At 42.3% G+C, this 25,082-nt stretch overlaps 1 protein-coding gene across 3 annotated transcripts in view; it reads right to left on the reverse strand.

The window, feature by feature from the left end:
- LOC145342927 (adhesion G protein-coupled receptor L3-like) overlaps positions 1 to 25,082 on the reverse strand; it is a 937,845-nt gene that overhangs the window by 833,779 nt on the left and 78,984 nt on the right. The gene's annotated exons all lie outside the window — the stretch shown is intronic.

Here is a 25,082-nt window from a genome sequence, read left to right on the forward strand (position 1 = left end):
TGGGATACATCCTAGGATACTTTGGGAGGCAAGGGATGAGGTTGTAGAGCCTTTAATTTTGATCTTTGGGTCCTCACTGTCCACGGGGATTGTGCCAGAGGACTGGAGGGTGGCGAATGTTGTTCCTCTCTTCAAGAAAGGAAATAGGAATGACTCTGGCAATTATAGGCCAGTTAGTCTTACTTCAGTGGTCAGTAAGTTAATGGAAAGGGTCCTGAGGGATAGGATTTATGACCATTTGGAAAGATGCAGCTTAATCCGGCATAGTCAGCACAGTTTTGTGAGGGGCAGGTCCTGCCTCACAAATCTGACAGAATTCTTTGAGGCAGTAACTAAGTGTGTAGATGAAGGCAGAGCAGTTGATGTCGTATACATGGATTTTAGTAAGGCGTTTGATAAGGTTCCCCCTGGTAGGCTCATGGAGGAAGTGTGAGATAGAAGGAAATTTGGCTGATTGGATAAGTAACTGGCTGTCTCATAGAAGACAGAGAGTGATGGTTGAGGGAAAATTTTCAGACTGGAGGCCAGTTACCAGCACTGTACCACAGTGATCAGTGCTGGCTATTTGTGATTTTTATCAAAGACTTGGAAGAGGGGGCTGAAGGGTTGGTTAGTAAATTTGCTGATGACACCAAGATTGGTGGAGTAGTGGATGAGGTGGAGGGCTCTTGTAGACTGCAAAGAAACATTGATAAAATGCAGAACTGGGCCGAAAAGTGGCAGACGGAGTTTGACCCTGATAAGTGTGAGGTGTTTCATTCTGGTAGGACAAACTTGAATGCGGATTACAGGGTCAACGGCAGGGTTCTGGGGAGTGTGGAGGAACAGAGAGATCTTGGGGTTCATATGCAGATATCTCTGAAGGCTGCCACTCAAGTGGACATGATGTGGAGATGCCAGCGTTGGACTCGGGTAAACACAGTAAGAAGTCTCACAACACCAGGTTAAAGTCCAACCAGTTTATTTGATAGTAAACCCACAAGCTTTCGGGCTTTGCCCCTTCGTCAGGTGAGTGGAGAGTTCTGGACTCAAGTGGATACAGCCGTGAAGAAGAAGTGTGTTAGCACTTATTAATAGGGGATTTGAGTTTAAGAGTCGTGGGGTTATGCTGCAACTATACAGGACCATGGTGAGACCACATTTGGAATATTGTGTGCAGTTCTGGTCACCTCACTATAAAGGAGGATGTGGAAGTATTGGAGAAGGTGCAGAGGAGATTTACCAGGATGCTGCCTGGTTTGGAGGATAGGTCTTATGAGGAAAGATTGAGGGAGCTGGGGCTTTTCTCTTTAAAGTGGAGGAGGATGAGAGGCAACTTAATCGAAGTTTGTAAGATGATGAGGGGGATAGATAGAGTAGACGTGCAGAGACTATTTCCTCAGGTGGATGTTGCTGTTACTAGGGGGCATAACTGGTGGGAGATATAGGAGGGATGTCCGAGGTAGATTCTTTACTCAGAGACTAGTTGGGGTGTGGAATGCACTGCCTGCTGTGATAGTAGGGTTGGACACTTTAGGAACTTTCAAGTGGTTATTGGATAGGCACAAGGAACACAGGAGAATGATAGGGAGTGGGATAGCTTGATCTTGGGTTCAGACATAACTCGGCACAACATTTAGGGCCAATGGGCCTGTACTGTGCTGTACTGTTGTATGTACTATGTTCTATGAAGCATTTCTTCACACAAAACAAGTGGAGATCTGGAATTCGAATAGCTTAAAAAGCCATCGAGACAAGGTCAGCTGAAAATTTCTAAATTGAAATTAACAGACTTTTGTTAGGTAATAAACATAACCACAATGAACAAATGAAGTTAAGATACAGGTCAGTCCCTGCCCTTGAACTCAGCTCACCAGCTGCTGACCCTCATTCATGCCTCCTTTACCTTTATATTTCACACTTTCTTGGCCTCCCACAACTCCCATAAGCCTCAGTTCATCTGTTCATATGCTAGTTCTTACCAAGTCCTAAATATCCAATTGTGTTCTCTCTGGTTCCCCATCATGCAAAATGTTTATCTTCATGATCAGTTCCCTTGGTGGCCGTGGTCCTCTCCATCATTGTAACTTTCTTAGCTGTTATAACTTCCAAGATCTGTGCTCTTCTAATTCTGGCCCCCTGCATGTACTCAACTTTCATCTGTTACTTGTAAAGAGCTACATTTGTGATGTAAATATATACGACAGGGTGCTACATTTTACTGCTGCGCTGCAGTCATGTGCTGAGAGACACCAGACACATGGGGAAGAGCAAAAAAAATTTAATAAAACTCCGGTATTTCAAGTTTACTTCGGAGCAGAAGAAATACAAGGCGACAGCAGGGTATCAAAGTAAAAACCCAAACGTTTTGAATTAATTTAGGGCTTAAATATGTTGAAAAATCAACCAGAATTAGTATCACAGAGAGAGAAACCCTGAGTGAATTAAACAAAAGTGAAATGACTACCTCTACAACGAAAATATAAAACTCCACATGAGAAATTACAAAACTGATGATGTCAAAAGTTTCAAAAGTTTAAATAGACATATGGACTGAGAATATCTTTCTAAAAAAGCTGCTAGTGAAGAGGAAAGGGTCAGCTACATCCTTTTGCGGGCAGGAGAGGAAGAATTAAGTTTGTATTAAGTCGGAAGCTGAGTGAAGACAACAGCAGGAAGACACATTTTGAAAAAATCATCAATCATTCCCAAATATACAAATCTCCTTAGCTGAATCATTGCCCACCAAAGTATAGAATACAATAGCTTGGAAAGAACAAGCTCATTACATCACACTGTTGGACACTTTTAGAGAACATGAAACCAAGATTCTGACTCCTAACTGGCTAGCATTCAGCTGAGAGAAACGCAGCAGATTGGTGTGGTGAACGGCAAAAAAAGAACACACATCAGAAGTTTCTTCACCCAGAGGGTGGTGAATCTGTGGAATTCACTACCACAGAAAGTAGTAGAGGCCAAAACGTTGTGTAATTTCAAGAAGAAATTAAATATTACTCTTGGGCTAGTGATCAAGGGATATGGGAGGAAGGCGAGAATCAGGATATTGATACAGATATCTCCCCTGTAGACCCCTCTCCCAGTGCGGGTATCTCCCCTGTAGACCCCTCTCCCAGTGCAGGTATCTTCTCTGTAGACCCCTCTCCCAGTGCGGGTATCTCCCCTGTAGACCCCTCTCCCAGTGCAGGTATCTTCCCTGTAGACCCCTCTCCCAGTGCGGGTATCTCCCCTGTAGACCCCTCTCCCAGTGCAGGTATCTCCCCTGTAGACCCCTCTCCCAGTGCAGGTATCTCCCCTGTAGACCCCTCTCCCAGTGCAGGTATCTCCCCTGTAGACCCCCCTCCCAGTGCGGGTATCTTCCCTGTAGACCCCTCTCCCAGTGCGGGTATCTCCCCTGTAGACCCCTCTCCCAGTGCAGGTATCTCCCCTGTAGACCCCTCTCCCAGTGCTTGTTAATTGGGAAGTTTTCTCTCTGTAGTTCTCCACAAGGGAATATTCACAGTTGTTGCACAATGAGTGCACAGTGGGATCACGCTTATTAAACCAATCAACAGATTTATTTCAATCAATCCATGAAGACACGGAATTAAATGATTCTAGAAGATTGTTCTAGTTCTCATGTATTCTTTGACAAAAGCAGAGAGCCACGATCAAAATGAATGCCAGAGCAGGCTCAAAGGCCAAATGGCTGACTCCTGCTTCTATTTTCTATGTTTCTATCAGACAGAAAGAAAGATATGCAAGGGATGTGGATGATCACCAGAGTTCACAGCCAGAAGGAATGTCCTTGCATATGGCTTAAACAGCAGAACTTGTGGAAAGCCCAATCACTGGGAAAAAAATATGTATAGCAAGGAAAGCAGATGGCAAATGAGTTATCAGAGGCAAAACAACAAGATGAATTAGGAGTAAAAGAAACCAGTCATTATCAGAAAGATGGCAATGAGTTTGAGAACACAATAGGCATAGGAATTGTGCAACTATATGAAATAGCAAAATGTGGTAGTTCCCAGGAGAAAACAAATTCACAGCCAAAAGGCTGAGAAACCCAAAACCTTAACTCTGAAGCTTGCGCCCAAGGACAAAGTATCATCCCATTCAAAGTATCATCCCATCCCAGATGATCTTGAAAAATTGAAAGCAAATGATTACCTGTAGAAGGGGTTAAATGTAACACCACCAAACGGATGCTCTCTCAGCTAATTGTCATGCCGAAACATGAAAGGATATATCTAGCTATATCATCCTGGCTACTTACAGAATTTTTTTTTAAATAATGGAAAAAAGGCATCAATGGGTGAAGCCATGACTAACTTTGGTTCACACAGAAGGAATTTCTAGCCTACAGACAACCATTGCAACCCACTTACACACTCCAATATGCATTCCCATGGTGGAGGTGGCTCGCCATTAGCTGTCAATGGGAATTTCCAATCCCACCAAAGTCTACACCATTTTGCATGGCCTGCCTATCCTGAAAAGGGGTGGGGAATCACCTTCAGCAGGAGTGGAAGATTCTGTTGACAGGAAGAGCCAAAAAATCCAGCAATTATCTCTAAACATGCGCCAACACCCCTGCAGAAATCAAATTTCAAGGAAATACACAAAGGCTTTTTTACATTTCTAAGGCAAAGCGTTGGCCAGCTAGACAATCCATACATGAAGACAAAGGATCCTGAAACCTCTGGTAAACTTGCCACTGGATGAAACATGAACCATCCTTTTCTAGCTGCAGGTCTGTCACTAGTAGTGTGCCGCAGGGCTCAGTACTGGGACCTCTTCTCTTTGTAGTGTATATAAATGACTTGGAAGAGGGAGTAAGCGGTGTGATCAGCAAATTTCCTGATGGCACCAAGATAGCTGGATTGGCAGGCAGTGAGGAGCAGTGTCTGGCAATACAACGGGATATTGATAGGCTGGTATATTGGGCAGATATATGGCAAATGGAGTTTAATCCGGATAAATGTGTGAGGTGATGCATTTTGGCTGGAATAATGTAGGGGGGAGTTATATGATAAAGGGTAAGCCATAAGGAGTATAGAATCGCAGCGAGACCTGGGAGTGCAAGTGCACAAGTCTTTGAAGGTGGCAGTACAAGTGGAGAAGGTTGTGAAGAAAGCCTATGGTATGTTAGCCTTTATAGGAAGGGGTATAGAATATAAGAGCTGGAGTCTAATGTTGCAGTTGCACAGAACGTTGGTTAGGCCGCATTTAGAGTATTGCGTCCTGTTCTGGTTGCCTTACTACCGGAAGGACGTGGAGACTCTGGAGAGAGTGAAGAGGAGGTTTACCAGGATGTTGCCTGGTATGGAAGGACTGGGGTATGAGGAAAGATTGAACAAATTGGGGCTGTTTTCCCTTGAAAGACGGCGACTGAGGGGGGATCTAATAGAGGTATATAAGATTATGAAGGGTATAGATAGAGTAAACAGAGGTAAGCTATGTTAGAGACACACAGTACGAGGGGCCATGGGCTTAAGGTGAGGGGGGAGAGGTATAACACAGATATTAGAGGGAGGTTTTTCACACAGAGGATAGTGGGAGTATGGAATGCTCTGCCAAGTAAGGTGGTGGAGGCAAGCACGCTAGAGTTGTTTAAGAGTAACTTAGACAGGCACATGAGTGGGTTGGAGATGGGTGGATATAGGAGATTGTTTTAAATAAGGTTCATTAGCATTGGGGCGTCCCTGGTAAGGTAAATGGATATGGTACGATAATAATGTTTTTTCTCTTTTAATTCACAGGTTTTCAGTCGGTCCGCCTTGTTGTCCAACGAGGGGCATACACGCGATGGGTCGTGCTTGGGCTGCTCTTGATTATTCGAGAATAGCCTAGTACTTCATGTCATTAGTGTGTGCTTAAACTGGACCAGATGCTGGGCAACACGACAGCTCAGTGACTATCACTGTTTGCTGTGCAGACACATGGATTTGGGCCAGTGTCTGTGGGAGTTTGCACATTCTCCCCGTGCTTGCGTGGGTCTTCTCCGGGTGCTCCGGTTTCCTCCCACACCTCAAAGATGTGCTATTAGGCTGACTGGAAGTAATAAATTGTCCCTAAATTAGTTTCCCTCAATGTGGATTGCCATAAAACAATAGATAAGGGTCATGGGTGGAGGGGGGGACTGGTAATGTTAAAATGGTGGCACGGGTTCGTTGGGCCGAAGGGCCTGTTTCCCAGGCTGTTTTTTTGTTCTTCTGTTCTTTGAATGCTGCCGGAAAAGTGGACTACCCTACGTCAGCTTCAACCTGCTAATATCTCCAATACACCATTGGATCAAAAAAGGGGGTAGAGCAGTGAGCCTGATGTCAGTACTGGGGAAGTTGCGAGAGTCTATTATCAAGGATTTCATAATTCAGCATTTGGAAGGCAATGGTATAAATCAGACAAAGTCAGCATGGATTTATAAAAAGGGAAAAAATGTTTGACAAATCCATTGGAAATTTTTGAGGATGTAACTCATAATGGAGAAGGACAGGTGAATGTGGTTTATTTAGACTTTCAGAAGAATTTTGACAAGGTCTCATGTAACAGACTACTATGTAAAGTTAAAGCACATGGGGTTGCAGGTAATGTCTCGAGATGGACAGAAAACTGGTTAGCGTATAGGAAGCGATGAGTAGGCATAAATGAGTTCTTTGCTGATTGGCAATCAGTGACTAGTGGGGTTCCACACGGATCTGTCCTCGGACCCCAACTGTTCACATTCTATATTAATAATTTGGAAGAGGGAACTGAATATATTATCTCCAAATTTGCAGATGATACAAAGTTGGGGGGGCTGGTGAGCTGTGAGGAGAATGCGGAGATTCTTCAGTGTGATTTGGATAGGCTGAGTGTGTGGGCATCTGCATGGCAGATGCAGTATAATGTGGATAAGTGTGAGGTTATCCACTTTGATAGCAATAATAGGAATTCAGATTACTATTTGAATGGGTATAAATTGAGAAAGGTGGATACTCAGTGAGATCTTGATGCTCTTGTGCCTCAGTCACTGAAAGTACAGCAGTAAAACACAAGTACAGCAGGCAGTAAAGAAGACAAATGGTTTGTTGGCCTTCGTACAGAGAAGATTTGAGTATAGGAATAGGGATGTTTTGCTACAATTGTATAGGGCATTGGTGACGCCACACCTGGAGCCCTTATCTAGGAAGGATGCCCTTGCTACAGAGAGATCACAACTAAGGTTTGCCAGGCTGACACCTGGGATGGCAGGTCTGTCATATGAGGAGAGACTAGGTTGGTTAGGATTATACTCACTGGAGTTTAGAAGAGTGAGAGAGGATCTCATAGAAACTTATAAAAATTCTAGTAGGGTTAGACAGGGTAGATTCAGAAAGAATGTTCACAATGTTGGGGGTGTCCAGAACTAGGGGGTCACAGTAGGAGGATAAGGGGTAAACCATTTAAAACTGAGGTGGGGAGAAATTTTCTCACTCAGAGGGTGGTGAATGTGTGGAATTTACCACCACAGAATGCAATTGAGGCTCAAAAGTTGTTTGATTTCAGGAGGAAATTGGATATCGCTTTTGGGGATAACTTGATCAAAGGATATGGGAGGAGGGGGAAATCAGGATATTGAATTCGGTGATCAACCATGATCAAAATGAACAGTGAGCAGGCTCAAAGGGCCTACTCCTGCTTCTAGTTTCTATTTTTCTATGAAATAATAATTTTTGTTTAGTCTGTGATCTTTACATCAAAACTCACAGCCGAAGGCAACTCAGTCCCTCGAATCTGCTCCACCATTCAACATGATCATGACTGATCCTCTATTTCAATACTTTAATCTTGCACTCTCCCCATACCTCTTTCTTGCCCTTAGCTATCTTTTATTGTATGAATTCATAAAGGTGGAGGGGGGAAACACTCCAAAACCTCTTATTTTACCTTGTCTCGAGTTTGCTGTGGGGTTATTAATGGAGAACTAGATTACTCCAAAATTTGAAAGGTTGGGGAAAATAAGTCACCACTCATAAAAGGAGAATTCAAAAAAAAACTGCTTGGGCGGAAATCAGGGGTGTTTTAAATTAACCCCCCTTTTGTCCATGACAAAATGATCCAAGGATATAGCCGAAGAGAGAGTAAGCACAGCTAGCAATACAACAGTATTGGTCTCTCAGAGACATGTCACATAAAGTTGGTGTTCTGCTAGCTGGAGTATGAATATTCATACTCAAAATGATGCAGCAAGAATATCTCCAAACGGAGTCAGTTTTGCTATGTACTGGACAGGCATCATCTACACATCATCTATGCCGTAAGTAAAGAAACATACAGCAGAAAGAGGTGATTGCAACGGAAATACCATCCAGAACAAGGCATTGTAGGGAGCTGATTTACTCACATGCCATCAAGAATCACATCTCATTATTTCAGATTGCTACTGAAAGTTCCCTTATTCTGCAAAGATTCGAGAGCTAACAATCATCTCTACAGTATTCTCCAAGTCCTGTTTTCTGACCAAGGGATTACCGTAAGGATAAAGTATGACAATGCAACACAATTTACCTCCAGAAAATTTTTGGAATTCTCTGAACAGCATGGTTCCAATGTCACCACCTCATTACCACAGTACACAAGGGGACAGGAGTTCATAGAAAGTTCAAGAGAATTTCATTAAATACTGAAAGACAAAGGAAGATCCAAGTATTATTTTTCGGTCACTCTGATCTACACCCTTTACGCCAAAGATGAACTCACCTGGACAACAATTTAATGGAACAAAATATAAGATGAATCTGCCAAGTGAGGTTCTCCCATCAAAGTGATCAAGGAAGAATTTGATCACCATACCAGGAGTGAATGTTCAGGTTTCCCAGGACTGGATGGGGCTGTCCAGCCTCTAGACTCCCATTCCAGGTGAGAGTGCTGAGGTCAACCCTTTACCTCCAGCCCAAGTCCACCCAACACCCAGGACCCTCGAGTACTCTCCCTCTGCAGCCTAGCAGCAACAAAGGTCATATGGGGAATGCACTTGCCTCATTGACCTCCCTCTTTAGGGTCCAACATACCAGGTCTATGATTGTCAGGAACATCACCAAAGTCCTCCCAGTGCAAATCCTGCTGGATGGCTGAAGGGATTTGAATCGGGCTTCAAGCCCACTAATTACATTTAAAACTGGCTTTTTGAATAATTATTGAGTTCTTGCCCACTCTGAGTGGGAACCTGATTGGGGCTAACATGGTGGACCAGAGAATCGCATCAGATTTGGTATCCAGCACAAAACCCATTTTTCTCCTGAAGCCCAATTCCAGGCCACCATGATTTCCACTGGGGGCGAGTGGAACCAGAGAATCCACCCCTTATAAAATAAAGGCTAAAATTTTTAAAGGGTACAGGAGCAGTGGGACCTGGGTGTATATGTCCATAGATCATATAATTTAAGGTGGCAGGACAGTTGTGGAGAGCAGTTAATAAAGCATTCTGGGCTTTATTAATAGGGGCATAGAGTACAAGAGCAAGGACTTGTGCTGAACTTATACAAGATACTATTAGACTTCAGGTATGAAATTGTGTACAGTTCTGGGCAACACACTAAAGGAAGGAAGTGAAAGCATTGGAGTGAGTACAGAAGATGTTTACAAGAATGGTTCCAGGGATGAGAAACTTCAGTCATGAAAATAAAAAAGGGGAAGTTGGGACTGCTCTCCTTGGAGAGAAGGCTAAGAGGAGATTTGATCAAGACATTCAAAACTATCAGGAACCTGGACAGAGTAGATAAGGTGAAACTGTTCCTACTCATAAAAAAGGTCATGAATGACAGGACAAAAGGTGATTTGCTAAAGAAACAAAAGTAATGAAAGAGAAAGCTTTTTCACACAATGAGTGGTTTGGATCTGGAACGCACTGCCTGTAAGCATGGTGGAGGCAGGTTCAATCAGGCATTCAAGAGAGAATTAGATGATTATCTGAATAGAAATAATGTGCAGAGGTACGCAGGAAAGACAGGAGAATGGCACTAAGCCATGATGCTCATTTGGAAAGCATCACAATGGGCCAAATGGTCTCCTTCTATGGCATAACAATTCTGTGATATTGACTTAAGAGGCATTATACATAATTTTTAAAGAAAGTGGAATGTTATCTTGCAATATTATTCATGAAGAACTAGGGTCTAATTGTTATGTGAACATATATCCTGGGTGCCACGTTTTACAACTACACAGCAGTCATGTCTCAAGTAACAATTTATCAGTCTATCAGTCACATGGAGAACAGCAAGAAATACAGTTGAAGAAGATGTTTTGATAAAGTGTGATCATTTCCAACTTAATGAGAAAACATAATACCATCACACCATCGTTGCTTTCAGCACACTCAGTCCCAAACTTCAGAATTCATTGAAGTCCTGTGGCACATTTTATATTAAGGGTGCAAGCTGCTGGGTGGAGTTGTTGCCGAGAATAGGAAAGGTAGAGGAAGAGAATCCCAAAAATGATAGGAAAAGCATTTTCATTACCTTTTTTCAAAAAAAAATACACAATTTCCAACACAGGAGATCATGACCAATATTTTGAAGAGCACAATCCAACCTTTCCTCTAGGGAATGTGGCAGCATAGTGATATTGTCACTGGACTAGTAATCCAGAGATCCACAGGAATGTTCTGAGAACCCAGGATCAAATCTGACCATGGCTGATGGTGAAATCTGAATTCAATAAAAATCTGGAATGAAAAGTCTAATGAGGACATGAAACTATTGTCGATTGTCATAAAAACCCATCTGGTTCACTTCAGGGAAGGAAATCTGCCGTCTTTATCCAGGCTGACCTACATGCGACTCCAGACCCACAGCAATATGGTTGACTCTTAACTGCCCTCAGAAATGGGCAATAAATACTGGCCCAGCCAGCAATACCAACATCCCATAAATGAATAAAAAACAGATTACAGTTAGGTTCAGTCTCTAGTTGCTCTCCATAACAAAATGGCAGATCAACTTCTTGAACTGAAGCCAATACTACACAACATTTTCCACAGGTGCTTCACAGAAGCATCATCAAACAGAAATTGGCAATGATCCAGATCATTTAGACAGGTAGCCAAAACCTGGTTAAAAAGATAGACTCTAAAATCAGAAGTCCAAACTTAAACATGCACACTCAAGTACAATCTTTCAGTAACTGACTTGCCAGGAGCAATTGTGTCAATGATTTATACTTTTACCAACAATTGTGCATGCACTTGGCTAACGGCAGGTCTCCCGGGCTGCTGAATAGAAATAGCATCATCAGTTAATTGTAATGCATTACTCTGTCACTTATAAAGTTCATTGCTTGGGACACTCTTTCAGATTTAAAGGATCTTGCTTTGCCAGACTTGCAAATTTTAGTGTCACACTTTTATATAAAATGACACAAAGACAAAGAAATTTGCTAGCCTCTGAAAAAACAAATATCCACTTAATTAACCTCAGCTATTCTTCACTTATGATTGATCTTCCGACAGCAATTAGAATTAGACAATTCCGATAGTGCAGAGAGAGTCCATTCAGCCCATCAAGTCTGCAACGACCCACCTCTTTATTTTACCCTGGCACTATTCCCAGAACCCCATGTATTTACCCTGCTCATCCCGCTAACCTATGCATCCCAGGACACCAAGAGGAAATTCAGTATTGCCAACCCACCTAACCTGCACACCTTTGGACTGTGGGAGGAAACTGGAGCACCTGCAAGAAATCCATGCAGACACGGGGAGAATGTGTAAACTCCACACAGACAGACCCCAAGACCAGAATTGAACTTGGGTCCCTGACGCTGTCGGGCAGCAGTGCTAGCCACTGTGCCACCCATTTAAATCACATTGCTTTAGAAGGGACAGGTCAGGTTACATACCATTGCATTCTGGTAGCAGAATATTACATGCTACAATGCTCCTATTTTTTATAAAATTGCATGCCCTCCAGCTGCTCTGTTGAGTATTCACACACTTCAAGCCAATCAGCTTGAATCGGAAGCTGGAGCTAAAATTTCAATTAGCCTCTGATCACATTACAGTCTGATCCTTTTTAATTAACTTGATTCAAATTATCTGATAATTCATTATTTTAACTACCAAATTCCCCACTTGACTGTATTATTAATGCTGTTTAATTCAAATTACCGAATAATTCAATATTTTTACTACAAAGAACAACTGGATATTATCAACAAACTGAACATAGTTTTTGAACCAGTCAGCTTCCTTGTCCATTTAAATACATTTTTAAATTGGAAGTCATATGGAGATTTGTGAACAGCAACTTAGACAGTATACATCATTAAGCACAGAATCCCTAACCTCATCTGTGCACCTGAAAACAAACACCAAAAATAAAATAAAACTACAGTAAAAGCATTCCAACACCAGTAACACAATGCATCATTGTCAGCAAACAGATAGAATATCCCCACTTTTGATAGTGGATATAACTCACAGGAGACTTCATCCATGAGTAATACAGTCAGCCTTCCCTGTAAAGGCATTTATCATATCTCCCTGGTGCCCACAATATACCCCTCTGTACTTCAGTATATGTTCTCATCTTACAAATAATCCAAGTAGCTTTGGACATTCAACAGTTTTAGTAACCTATTGCTATGTTTGCTTACAAATTCAGAAAAGTATGGTAATAGGTAGTAAACAGCCTGTGACATTCAATCATCAAAGACAATGGAGGCATCCTTTCAGTCTACCTATGGCTTGCATGTTGAAAATATAGGCCTGGAGTTAAAATCACAGAATCCTTACACTGCAGAAGGAGGCCATTTGGTCCATTGAGCCTACACTGACAACAATCCCATCCAGCTCTATCCTGACATATTTACCCTGCCGACACTCAGCCAATCCACCTAACCCTCACATCTTTAGAAGGTGGAAGGAAACCAGAGAAAACCCATGCAGACGTGGGGAGAATGTGCAAATGCCACACAGACAGTGACCTGAGGCTGGAATTGAACCCACGTCCCTGGCATTGTGAGGCAGCAGTGCTAACTATTCCCATGCAAAGAACAAAGTAGAATAAACAACAGTACAGCACAGAAACAGGTCCTTCAGCCCTCCAAGCCTGCACTGATTACATTTAACTACCTAAGCCAATCACTAAATCCCTCAATCCATTTGTTCATATGCCTATCAAGATAAGTCTTAAATGTGGCTAACATATCTACCTCAACCACCTCAGCTAGCAGCACATTCCAGGCTGCCACCACTCAGTGTTGAAAACTTCCCCCACACATCTCCACTGAAGCTTTACCCCCTGTGCAATTGGGCCCAGCTCACAGTTTAAACTGGGCTTACACTGAGTGGTATTAATTCAAACAGCTCAAAAGATTACTGATTTTAGGCTCATGTAGATTGTGACTTTAACAGTGATCTTTTACTACGCCAGTTCAAAATCCTTTGCCCAAATCAGTCCTCGCCCACACCAAAGGTAATTTGAGGGAGGGATGATTACATTATGCCCCAATCCAGGCATCTGGTCACAGTAATCTTGCATTAATCACCTGCGCAGTCAATTGCAGGCACAGTATTAACATAAGAACATAAGAAATAGGAGCAGGAGTAGGCCATCTAGCCCTTCGAGCCTGCCCCGCCATTCAATAAGATCATGGCTGATCTGTCGCTGCTCAGTTCCACTTTCCCGCTTTCTCCCCATAACCCTTAATCTCTCTTATCAAAAACCCATCAACCCGTGTCTTAAAAATATTTAGCGAGGCAGCCTCCACCACTTCAACGGGCAGAGAATTCCAGAGATTCACCACCCTTTGAGTGAAGAAGTTCCTCCTCAACTCCGTTCTAAACCGCCCCCCTTTTATCTTGAGGCTGTGCCCCCTAGTCCTACTGTCTTTTTTGAGCGGGAAGAGTCTCTCCACCTCTACCCTATCCATCCCATTCATCATCTTATACGTCTCAATGAGATCTCCCCTCATTCTTCTAAACTCTAACGAGTACAAGCCCAGTTTATTCAGCCTCTCCTCATAGCTCAACCCCCTCAACTCCGGTATCAGCCTAGTAAACCTCCTCTGCACTGCCGGATGATTGGAAAACGGCTAATGTTACGCCGTTGTTTAAGAAGGGTGCCAGTCAAAAGGCGGGGAATTATAGGCCGGTTAGTTTAACGTCTGTGGTAGGAAAAATGTTAGAATCTGTCATTAAGAAGGAAATTGCAAGGCATCTTGAAGGGAATTGCTTGATAGAGCAGACGCAGCACGGTTTCATTAAAGGGAAGTCGTGTCTGACAAATTTACTGGAGTTCTATGAGGATGTGTCTAGGGCGGTGGATAGAGGAGAGCCGGTGGATGTGGTCTTTCTAGATTTTCAGAAGGCGTTTGACAAAGTACCTCACAAGAGGTTATTGCAGAAGGTAGAGGGACATGGAGTTGGGGGTAGGGTGTTAGCGTGGATAGAGGATTGGTTGTCAAATAGGAGGCAGAGAGTGGGGGTCAACGGGTGCTATTCGGATTGGCGGATGGTGACTAGTGGAGTGCCCCAGGGGTCGGTGCTGGGGCCTCAGCTTTTTACCATTTATATAGATGATCTGGAGGAGGGAACCGAGTGTAGGGTGTCGAAATTTGCTGATGACACCAAGACTGGGGGAACGGCAAATTGTGCGGAGGGTGTGGAGAGTCTGCAGAAGGATCTAGATAGGCTGGGCGAATGGGCCAGGAAATGGCAAATGGAATTTAATGTTGGCAAGTGTGAGGTGGTCCACTTTGGTAGGAAGAATGGTAGGAAGGACTATTACTTACGGGGCAAAAAACTGCAGCAGACGACGGTGCAGAGGGACCTCGGGTTCCTTGTGCATGAGTCGCAAAAACCCAGCTTGCAGGTGCAGCAGGTGGTCAGGAAGGCAAATGGGATGCTGGCCTTCATAGCGAGGGGGATTGAATATAAAAGTAGGGAGGTCTTGCTGCAGCTGTATAGGGCATTGGTGAGGCCGCAGCTGGAGTACTGTGTGCAGTTTTGAGCGCCGCACCTGCGCAAAGATATTTTGGCCTTGGAGGGAGTGCAGAGGAGGTTTACTAGGCTGATACCGGAGTTGAGGGGGTTGAGCTATGAGGAGAGGCTGAATAAACTGGATTGCTTTGCTGCTGCACAAGTATCAATTATCAATCAAATTGAACGGTGGCTCAGTGGTTAGCACTGCTGCCTTAGCACCTGGAACCCAGGTTCAATTCCAGCTTTGGGTGACTGTGTCATGTTTGCACACTCTTCCCGTGTCTGCGTGGGTTTCCTCCAGGTGCTCCAGTTTCTTCCCACAGTCCAAAGACATGCAGGTCTTTGACCATGCTAAATAGCATCCCAAGATGTATAGGTTAAATGGATGAGCCATGGTGAATGGTTGAGGTTGCAGGAATAACGCAGGGAAAGAGGGCCTGGTTAGGATGTTCTCTCAGAGTGCCATTGCATACCCGATGGGCCAAATTGCCTCTTCTGCCCTGTACAAATTCTATAAGTCTACTCTGCTGATGCCAAAATCAGTATTGAGGAAAGTGCTGCTTTCCTGGTAGTTTCCAGCTTTTGTCATACCCCACTAAGAATTCTGAGTTCCCGCTGGCCCTGTTCCAGTCCAACACAACTATGTTCCACTACACGATTTATAGGAGGAGATGTTAACACTTGTGCTCATGTTAAATGAATTTTCATGGGAGTTTGAGCATAACTTTACCTTGGCACTGTTAGCTAACTCTTGCTACAATCTACTGATGATGTACCACGCCATACTATGAAGATGGCAATACGAACATGCTTATACAATCAGATGCTCCAGTTTAACTAACCCTGTTAATCATGTTTGCTTCACAGTTGATTTTAGTAGCTGTTCTACATCAAACTTGCCTCGACCTTTCCTTGCCTGTGCCAACAAGTTATTTGCTTGAATAAAAAAAGTAGATTTCCAGTTTCTAAAACAAAAAGCAATTGGCACTGATAGCCAAGTAGCTCAAGAAGTCCTTCAAGAGTGTGAAGGCTACTATTACAGATCGAATATCCAAGTCCCTGAGGGCTGATTGTATTTGGAATTTCAGTTTTCAGATCTTGCATATAAACCTACATTACAACCTATAGCCTCGTCTAGCTACAATCTATTCTGTAGTGAATAAAATGGAGAGAAAAGTAAAACATATCACTGGATAATAAATATACAGTACCTGTAATAAATTCATTTTTGCCGTGTTCACCACAAAAATTACAAGATAAACAGTGCAGATAATTGATTTCTTGGGTTAAAGATTGATGTGGTTTAAAGAAAAATGTGGTTTATGAATGTGTTCAGGCTTTGGATTTACAGATGAAGGATACTCAACCTGTATGAGAATATAATGACCTACAAATTAGTGTTTCACCCATCTTGTTTTACCTTGTCCTGATGGGACATTGGATGTGGCACTATCGAGTATCATTCTTAATTTAGAAACCCAAACAGATACTTTAAAATGCCAGCCATTACCAGCTAGCCTTAACTGATCATCCAACAATCAGATGCAGAAGTAATACTGATTGATGTACTGTTACGGGTACAGATCAGAAACCCCAAAGGATGCTAGAAAGCCCAATTAGACTCTAACAGCTTTTCTATTTTGGCACTAGTGTTTGACTTCAGGTGTGTTTCTATTTATATATTAGGAAGCTTTTATCAAGACTGTTTGTTCAACTGTTTGTCTTGATAAAAACCATAAAGGAATTAGGTTAACTTTTACCAACTGAAATACTTAAATCTGCCAAGATACAATTCTTAACTGCTAACCTATCTTTATTTGTTCCAATTCAAGCATTTGTAGACTTGTACAAATTTCATTTGTAGACTTAAACACTTCTTCAAAATCAGTTAGGAACACAAGTCTTGGTGCTTTTACTTAGGCTACCAAAACACCTCTGGAGAGAGAGAGAGGCCAATTTTAAGAGAGAGCGCGCGAGAACTCGCTTGTTTGTCCCTGCCAGCCTGAGGACACCCACATGCCCTTTCTAATACCACCTTCCCTGAAGCTTAGCTCTTCCTCTTCAGCACATGACTCTCAATCAACCAAATAAAAACCCAATTCCAAAGCCTCAGGAGAAATACCAAGGAAAACGTATTAACTCAGATTAAAACAACACATGCTTAGCTAAAATCAATCATTGGCCAGCATTCTCAGCATGTGAACTGCCTGGCGTCCAGACAAATGGGCACCATGTAAAACAGTTGAATTTAAAACATACCCCTCACAAGAAACACAATGCACATACATTTCTTAAAGCACCGAATCATCACAGGATGCACCACGTTAGCCACTAAAGCTGCCAAATGTAGCACTTAATATGTTATACTTTACCTCCATATCCATAAAGGTAGAAATTTTCACACAATACACCTGCAGCAAGTCTTGTTCATTTGCTAATGTTAATTGGTATAATACCATTTATACAAACTAACAGATAACAGATTCAAATTATGGAAGTCATTGAACAAGCACATGCACAAACCACCAATATAATACCAGTGAGGCTTTGAGGAAGGGAGTTTGAGGAACTAGATTCTAAATTAATAAACTGTTATGTATTATAAATCAACTCTGTTTGATTAGTCACATGATGTCATCAAGAGACATTTGCAGGTTTTTCTCTCTCTTTCATCCCGGACCATAAGCAAGCAACACCTATCTAATAAAGCTTGACTAACCCACTAACCCATTTGAGTAATACACTATGTGACAACCTTTTCACCCTTTTATCTTGCTATACACGTGAACTGACCACTTTAACATAGGATAGTAAAAGATAAAAACTAGCAATGAGATGTGTTTTCCAGCAAAATCATCGACAAAGACCGGTTGCCAGTTTTGTCTGAAACAAGAGTTTTTGGCAAAATAGTCAAACAAAATTCCAGTTCAAACCCGGATCTGGTGTCAAGGAAGAATTTCCAGAAGACTACTCGACCATTGACTGCATTACGGTAAAGCTGGCTGTGGTAAATTGGGTATCAGTATTGGTTAAGAGCAGCGATTACATTTTAACATTAAAAGAAAATATTCCGGACCAATCCTAACTTTTTCCTTTCTCTTTAGGGCTTGATCTTGGGTTTGGACCTAGCTCGGCACAACATCGAGGGCCGAAGGGCCTGTACTGTGCTGTACTGTTCTTGGTTGGGACTTGGAGAGAACATAGAGTCGGAGTCAAGAAACAAGAAAAAATAAGTCAATGAATTGCAAAAGAATTCAAAGTAAACCAGTAAACGCAACAAAAAGAAAAACCCTTCCAGAAATCAAGGAAACTACTCAAATTAGAGAGTAGGCAATTTTTAAGCAAAAATTAAATTTATTTACTGGTAAACCTGGGGAGCCTTTTCCCAACTGCGAGTCCTTGCATTTGGATCACACTCAAAGAGAAAGAGCCGGTATTCTTTTAAAAAGGGAATGCTATTAATTCAGAACTAAAGTTGTACTAGCAAAACCAAGCAAGAATTAGTTCTTAATCTTTTTATTTTGCATGGAAGTGCTAATTGCATATTTTAAAAAAGCCACAGTTTAAAGAAGAACAAATTTAAACAGCAAAAAGAACACAAGTTGAAAAAGGTTCAGAAAAGAAATAAGAGGGGAGGGAGTTAATGAAGTACTATGATCTAAGAACCAGGACACTGGCAGACAAAGGCAGTATCATAGAAGCATTCGATGAAAACATGAAATACTAAAGAAGAGAAATTTCAAATTCATTTTGCTGCAAACAGGATAGCAGAAGAACTTAAAGTAGTCAGTTTGCTCATAAAACCTTTGCACTCTATACAGTCTTGTCCAATCTGAGAAGCCTGATGGAAAAACATACAAGGAGCTGAGCAAGATTCTAGAAAATCACTTTTCAGCTAAACCACTAATAATTACTGACAGATTCAGATTTCACGACAGAACCAGGAAGAGGGTGAAAATATATCACAATTCACAGCAACATTAAAAAGGCTAGCGAAGAACTGCGAGTTGGCTTGATCTTCGAAGACAGCCCGTGAGACAGACTTGTTTGTGGACTTCGAAATGAAATAATTCAAAGACGACCGCTTACCAAAAGTTCTTTAACACTAAAACCTGCTGTTGAGATCATCGTGTCCATGGAATTGGCTACAAAAGAAGTTTCCCAAATTAAAGCTGGAGCCAAAATACAAAATGGGGACTGATAGAAAGAAATCTCTTAGAACATGCCATAGGTGTGGTCAGATGGAGGGCACTCTCTACATGAATTCTGGAGCAGAAAAAAATAATATAGAAGCTATGGCAAGAAAGGCCACATAACAAAGGCCTTTATTATGGACACAACAGACTTCTCAATCCCTGAAGGTATACAAACACAAGAATACACCAAGATCTACAAAAAGGTCAACTAAATGTCTGATGGAGACGAAAGTTCCGAAAAGACTATACTTTGCAAGGGAAGATCCAAGGACTGAAAATCGCCATTCTATCCAATACGCAAAAGTTCTGGATTTATCCAAGGTTATACAGAAGATGGAAGTAGACATGGGAGCAGCCGTATCACTCATCTCAAAATACATATAATCAGAAACTCAAGCATCTACCACTAAAACCATCAAACACAATCCTGTGAATTTATGCAGAGGAGGTTATTCCACTGAAGGGATTTGGTTAATATGGTTCAAGCAGAAACTAATGATCAATCAGCAGAATTGCCACTGTACATAGTAAAAGGAAATTTTCCTGCATTCTTTAGAAGAGCATGGTTAAACAAACTCAAGCTTTAAGACAAATCTAAACAAAACTGGGGGAATGGTGCGATGACAATAATCCCTTCTTCATTTTACTGACTTTGAGGAAGCTAGTCATCAACTGCAGGCAACATAGTGGAGGACATGTCCCTGACCACACCAATAGTATTGAAGTGGAAATGGTCGAGAGCTTCAAGTTTCTAGGTATCCAGATCACCAACAATCTGTCTTGGTCCCTCCATGCCAACACTAGGGTTAAGAAAGCTTACCAATGCTGCCACTTTGTCTGAAGCTGATCTTTCTCTTCACCCTACCTAGAACTGATACCTAGAACTACAACACTACATCCAGCACCCTATTCTTTCCTCCTCCCCTGTGTACTCTATGAACGGTACATTTTGACTGCACAATATGCAAGAAACAATACTTTACATGATATCCCAATACATGTGACAGTACTAAAATCAAATCAGGTGACCAACTGGACAAAGATAAGAATACACTTACTAGGAACGTATTCGAGAATACTTAAAGGTCCACGACTGGAGTCAAAGTAAGACTCAAGATCAAATTGGATAACACCTCCAAATGCTTAAAATAAGAACTGTGCCAAACACAATTAAACTGAAAGTAAGTGGAACAAGAAAAACTAGTAAAGAATGGTGTGATTGAGCATGTGACTACAACTCCATCTAGACTTGAAACTTTGGCTCTACTCTTTCACAGGTGCTGCCAGACCCGCTGAGATTTTCCAGCATTTTCTGTTTTTGTAACTTGAGCGATTGGGTGCTCCATTCATCGATCATTAAACCAGATGGCTCTATGGGAATTTGTGATGACTTCAAAATGATAAATCCAGTGCTATCTGTTGACCCTTACCATTCATTGAGGTTTCATTCATTCAATTCGTTGGATTGTCTGGGAATCAACAGTTCGGTAAGATAGATATTACCCAAGAATACCTCCAAATGAAGGTGGTAACTGTGTCATACCCACTGCTAGTGACTGCTACTCACAAAAGGGTTGTTCTGGTATAAACACCGACTATTTGGAACAACATTGGCACTGGCCTTATTCCAAAATCCATGAATCAAATCCTAAGTGGTCGCATTGGTGTCCAATGTTAACTGACTGTTATTCCAATCACAGGCACATATTAACAGGAACATTTACAAAACTTGTAAGAAACTTGTAAGCATGATCTTCTTATGACAAAAGGAAAAGGTGATTTTTCAAATCACCAGTTATCTCGGTCACATAATAGATATGGATAGTCTCCATGAAGAACAAAAGAAAATGACAGCGATTCTAGAGGGACCAAAGCTTGGAATATTAAGGGGGAGGCAATGGCCTAGTGATATTAATCACTAGATTATTAATCCAGAAACTCAGCTAATGTTCTGGTTCGAATCCCATCATGCCAGATGGTGGGATTTGAATTCAATATAAGATATCTGGAATTACAAATCTACTGATGACCTTGGAACCACTGTCAATTGCCAGAAAAATCCATCAGGTTCACTAATGTCCTTTAGGGAAGGAAATCTGCCATTTTTATCTGGTCCAGCTTTCATATGGTTCCAGAACCAGAGAAATGTGGTTGACTCTCAACTGCCCTCAGGCAACTAAGGATTGGCAATAAATGCTGGACAGCCAACGACACCCCTGTCCCACAATTGAATTTTAAAAAAAAATCAAAGCTGCAATCATTTTTAGGACTAATAAATTGTTATTCACTTCAAACCTTGCAACATTACAAAAACCATCTTATTATGTGCTCGCCAATGGGATTGGATAAGACAGCGTGAAAGTCTGTACAAAGGAAATTAAGAATGCTAAAGAAATCTGATGTGTTGGTCCATTTTAACCCAAAGTTGAAAATTCAATCAACATGTGATGCACTGCCCTATGGGGTGGGTGCAGTTGTCTTGTAAATCATGCCAACAGGGGAAGAATAGCCAAAAGCATTTCCATCTCAAACTTCCATCAACCACTGAAGAGAATTATGCTCAATTTGAGAAGAAAGCCCTGAGTATGATTTTTATAAACAGATCAAAGGCCATTGACAGCAATTTTTGGTCCATCCTTGGGAATTTCATCATTAGTTGTAAGTCATCTTCGTAGCTGATCTTCAATACTATCAGCGCATGATTATGATATCAAATACAAAAGATCAGAGCCACACGCCAAAGCCTCATTTAGATTGCTAATTCAGAGGAAAACCGACAGGATAACTACATCAACATATTATACTTTTTCCAAGTGGAGCGTACCAATTACATTGTTATTGTTATTGGGTCAGCACGTTGGCACAATGATTAGTACTGCTGCCTCACAGTGCCAGTAACCAGGATTTGATTCTCAGCTTGGATCACTGCCTCTGTGGAACAAAAAACAAAGAAAATTACAGGCCGTGCAGCCCTCCTATTCATGTATTTGTCAAGACCCCCTTTAAAAGTCACTATCATTTCTGCTTCCACAACTTCCCCCGGCAGTGAGTTCCAAGCACCTACCATCCTCTGCATAAAAAACTTGCCTTGTGCATCTCCTTTAAACCTTATGCCTCGCACCTTAAAAATACTCCCCTTGTAATTGACTCTTCCGCCCTGAGAAATAGCTTCTGACTATTCACTTTTCCATGCCCCTCATAATCATGTAGACTTCCATCAGTTCGCCCCTCAACCTTCGTCGGTTGGAGAAACCAAGTTTCTCCAATCTCTCCTCTTAGCTGATGCCGGACAACATTCTGATAAATCTTTTCTGTATCCTTGCCAAAGCCTCCACATCCTTCCGGTAGTGAGGTGTCCAGAATTGAATACTATTTTCTAAGTGCAGCCTAACTAAGGATCTAATAAAGCTGCAACATGACTTGCCAATTTTTAAATTCAATGCCCTGGCCAATGAAGGCAAGCATACCTTAAACCTTCTTGACTACCTTGTCCATCTCTGTTGCCACTTCCTGTATACCCAGATCCCTCTGCCTATTAATACTCTTACAGGCTCTGTCATTTACTGTATATTTCCCATCTGTATTAGATCTTCCAAAATGCATTACCTCACATTTGTTTGGATTAAACTCTATTTACCATCTCTCCACCGAAGTCTCCAATCGATCTATATCCTGCTGTATCCTCTGATGGTCTTCATCAGTATCCGCAAATCCACCAACCTTTGTGTGCAAACTTACTAATCAAATCAGTTACATCTTCCTCCAAATCATTTAAATATATTACAAACAGCAAAAGGTCCCAGCACTGATCCCTAAGGAATGCCACTTATCACAGCCCTCCATTCAGAAATGCACCCTTCCACTGCTGCCATCTGTCTTCTATGACCGAGCCAGTTATATATCCATCTTTCCAGCTCATCTCTGATCCTGTGCAACTTCACCTTCTGTACTAGTCTGCCATGAGGGACCTTGCAAAGTCCTTACTGAAGTCCATGTAGACAACATCCACTGCCCTACCCTCATCAATCATCTTCGTCACTTTCTCGAAAAATTCAATCAAGTTTGAGAGACATGACTCCCCTTGACAAAACCATGTTGCCTCTTGCTAATACGTCCACTTATTTCCAAGTGTAAGTAATTCCCGTCTTGAAGAATCCTCTCCAATACTTTCCCTACCATTGACGTAAGGCTCACTGGCCTGTAATTACCTGGATCATTCTAACAAAGAATGATCCAGGTAATTACTAATTTCTAACAAAGGAACAACATTGGCTATCCTCTAATCCTCTGGGACTTCCCCTGTAGCCAGTGAGGGTGCAAAGATGTGTACATTCTCCCTGTGTCTGCATGAGTTCCCTCTGGGTGGTCCAGTTTTCTCCCACTGTCCAAAGATGTGCAGGTTAGGTTGATTGGCCATATCAAATCATCCCTAGTGTTAGGGGGTTTTGCAGGGTACATTTGTGGGGTTACAGGGAGAGGCCCTGGGTGGGATTGTGATTGGCGCAGATTTGATGGGCCGAATGACCTCCTTCTGCACTATAGGGATTCTATGATTGCCTAGGTGCAAAAAACGCAAGGAACGATCGGTGATGGGGAAGGTTTTAAGAGTTGGTCTTAACAGGAACATCACCAAACAAAAGGATCCTGGATTCAGACCACATAACACAGAGAATCACAGAATCATACAGGGCAGAAGAGGCCCTTTGGCCCATCGGGACTGCATCGAGAAACACCTGATCTCCCGCCTAACCCCATTTACCAGCACTTGGCCCATAGCCTTGAATATTATGCCGTGCTGGTGCTCATCCAAGTACTTTTGGAAGGATATGAGGCAACCTGCCTCTTCCACCCTCCCAGGCAGCACCAGACTGTCACCACCCTCAGTGTAAAAAGACTTTTCCTCACATTCCCCCTAAACCTCTTGCACCTCATCTTGAACTTGTGTCCCCTCATAACTGACCCTTCAACTAAAAGGGACAACTACTCCTTATCCACCCCGTTCATGACTCTTAATCTTGTACACATCGATCAGGTTGCTCCTCAGTCTTCTCTGCTCCAACAAAAACAACCGAAGCCTATCCAACCTCTCTTCATAACTTAAGTTTCCATCCCAGGCAGCATCCTGGTAAATCTCCTATGTCCCCCCTCCAAATGTGTTCATGCCCTCCCAATAACGTGGTGGCCAGATCTGCACACAGTACTCTAGCTGTGAACAAAGAACAGAACAAAGAACAAAATCAGCCCGGGAAACAGGCCCTTCGGCCCAACGAGCCTGCGCCGCCATCTCAACACCACCAGTCCACCTCTCTACCCACGACCTCTGTCTAATGTTTTATGGACTCACCAAAGTTCTATACAACTCCAACATGACTTGCCTGCTTTTGTAATCTATGCCTCAATTGATAAAGGTAAGTGTCCAATATGCCTTTGTTATCTAGGTGTTCCAGTGTTGAGTGCAGGGCCAGGGAAATGGCATTTGCTGTGGACCTGTTGCAGTGGTAGGCAAACGGTAATCCGGGAGGCTGGAATTGATTCGTGCCATGACTAACCTTTCGAAACATTTCATAAATGATGGATGTCAGAGCCATCAGCCGACTGTCATTAAGGCACACTGCTTGATTGTTTTTAGGTTCCAGGATGATGGTTGTCTTCTTGAAGCAGATAGGGACCTCAGGTTGTTGTAAAGCGAGATTGAAGATTTTTGCGAACACCTCCACCAGCAGATCCATGCAGGATCTGAATGCACATCCGGGTACCCCATCCAGGCTAGTCACTTTCCGTGGGTTCCTATGCCATGACTGATAAAGGTAAGTGTTCATATACCTCCTTAACTATCCTACTAACTTGTTCTGCTGCCTGCAGGGGTCGGTGGACAAGCACACTAAGATTCCTCTGTTCCTCTAAGCTTCCTAGTGGCCTGCCATTTATTGAGTACTCCCTCTTCTTGTTATTCCATCACCTCA

Source organism: Carcharhinus amblyrhynchos, chromosome 5 (genome assembly GCF_965287045.1).
Source record: "Carcharhinus amblyrhynchos chromosome 5, sCarAmb.v2.hapA, whole genome shotgun sequence".
Lineage (NCBI taxonomy): Eukaryota > Metazoa > Chordata > Chondrichthyes > Carcharhiniformes > Carcharhinidae > Carcharhinus > Carcharhinus amblyrhynchos.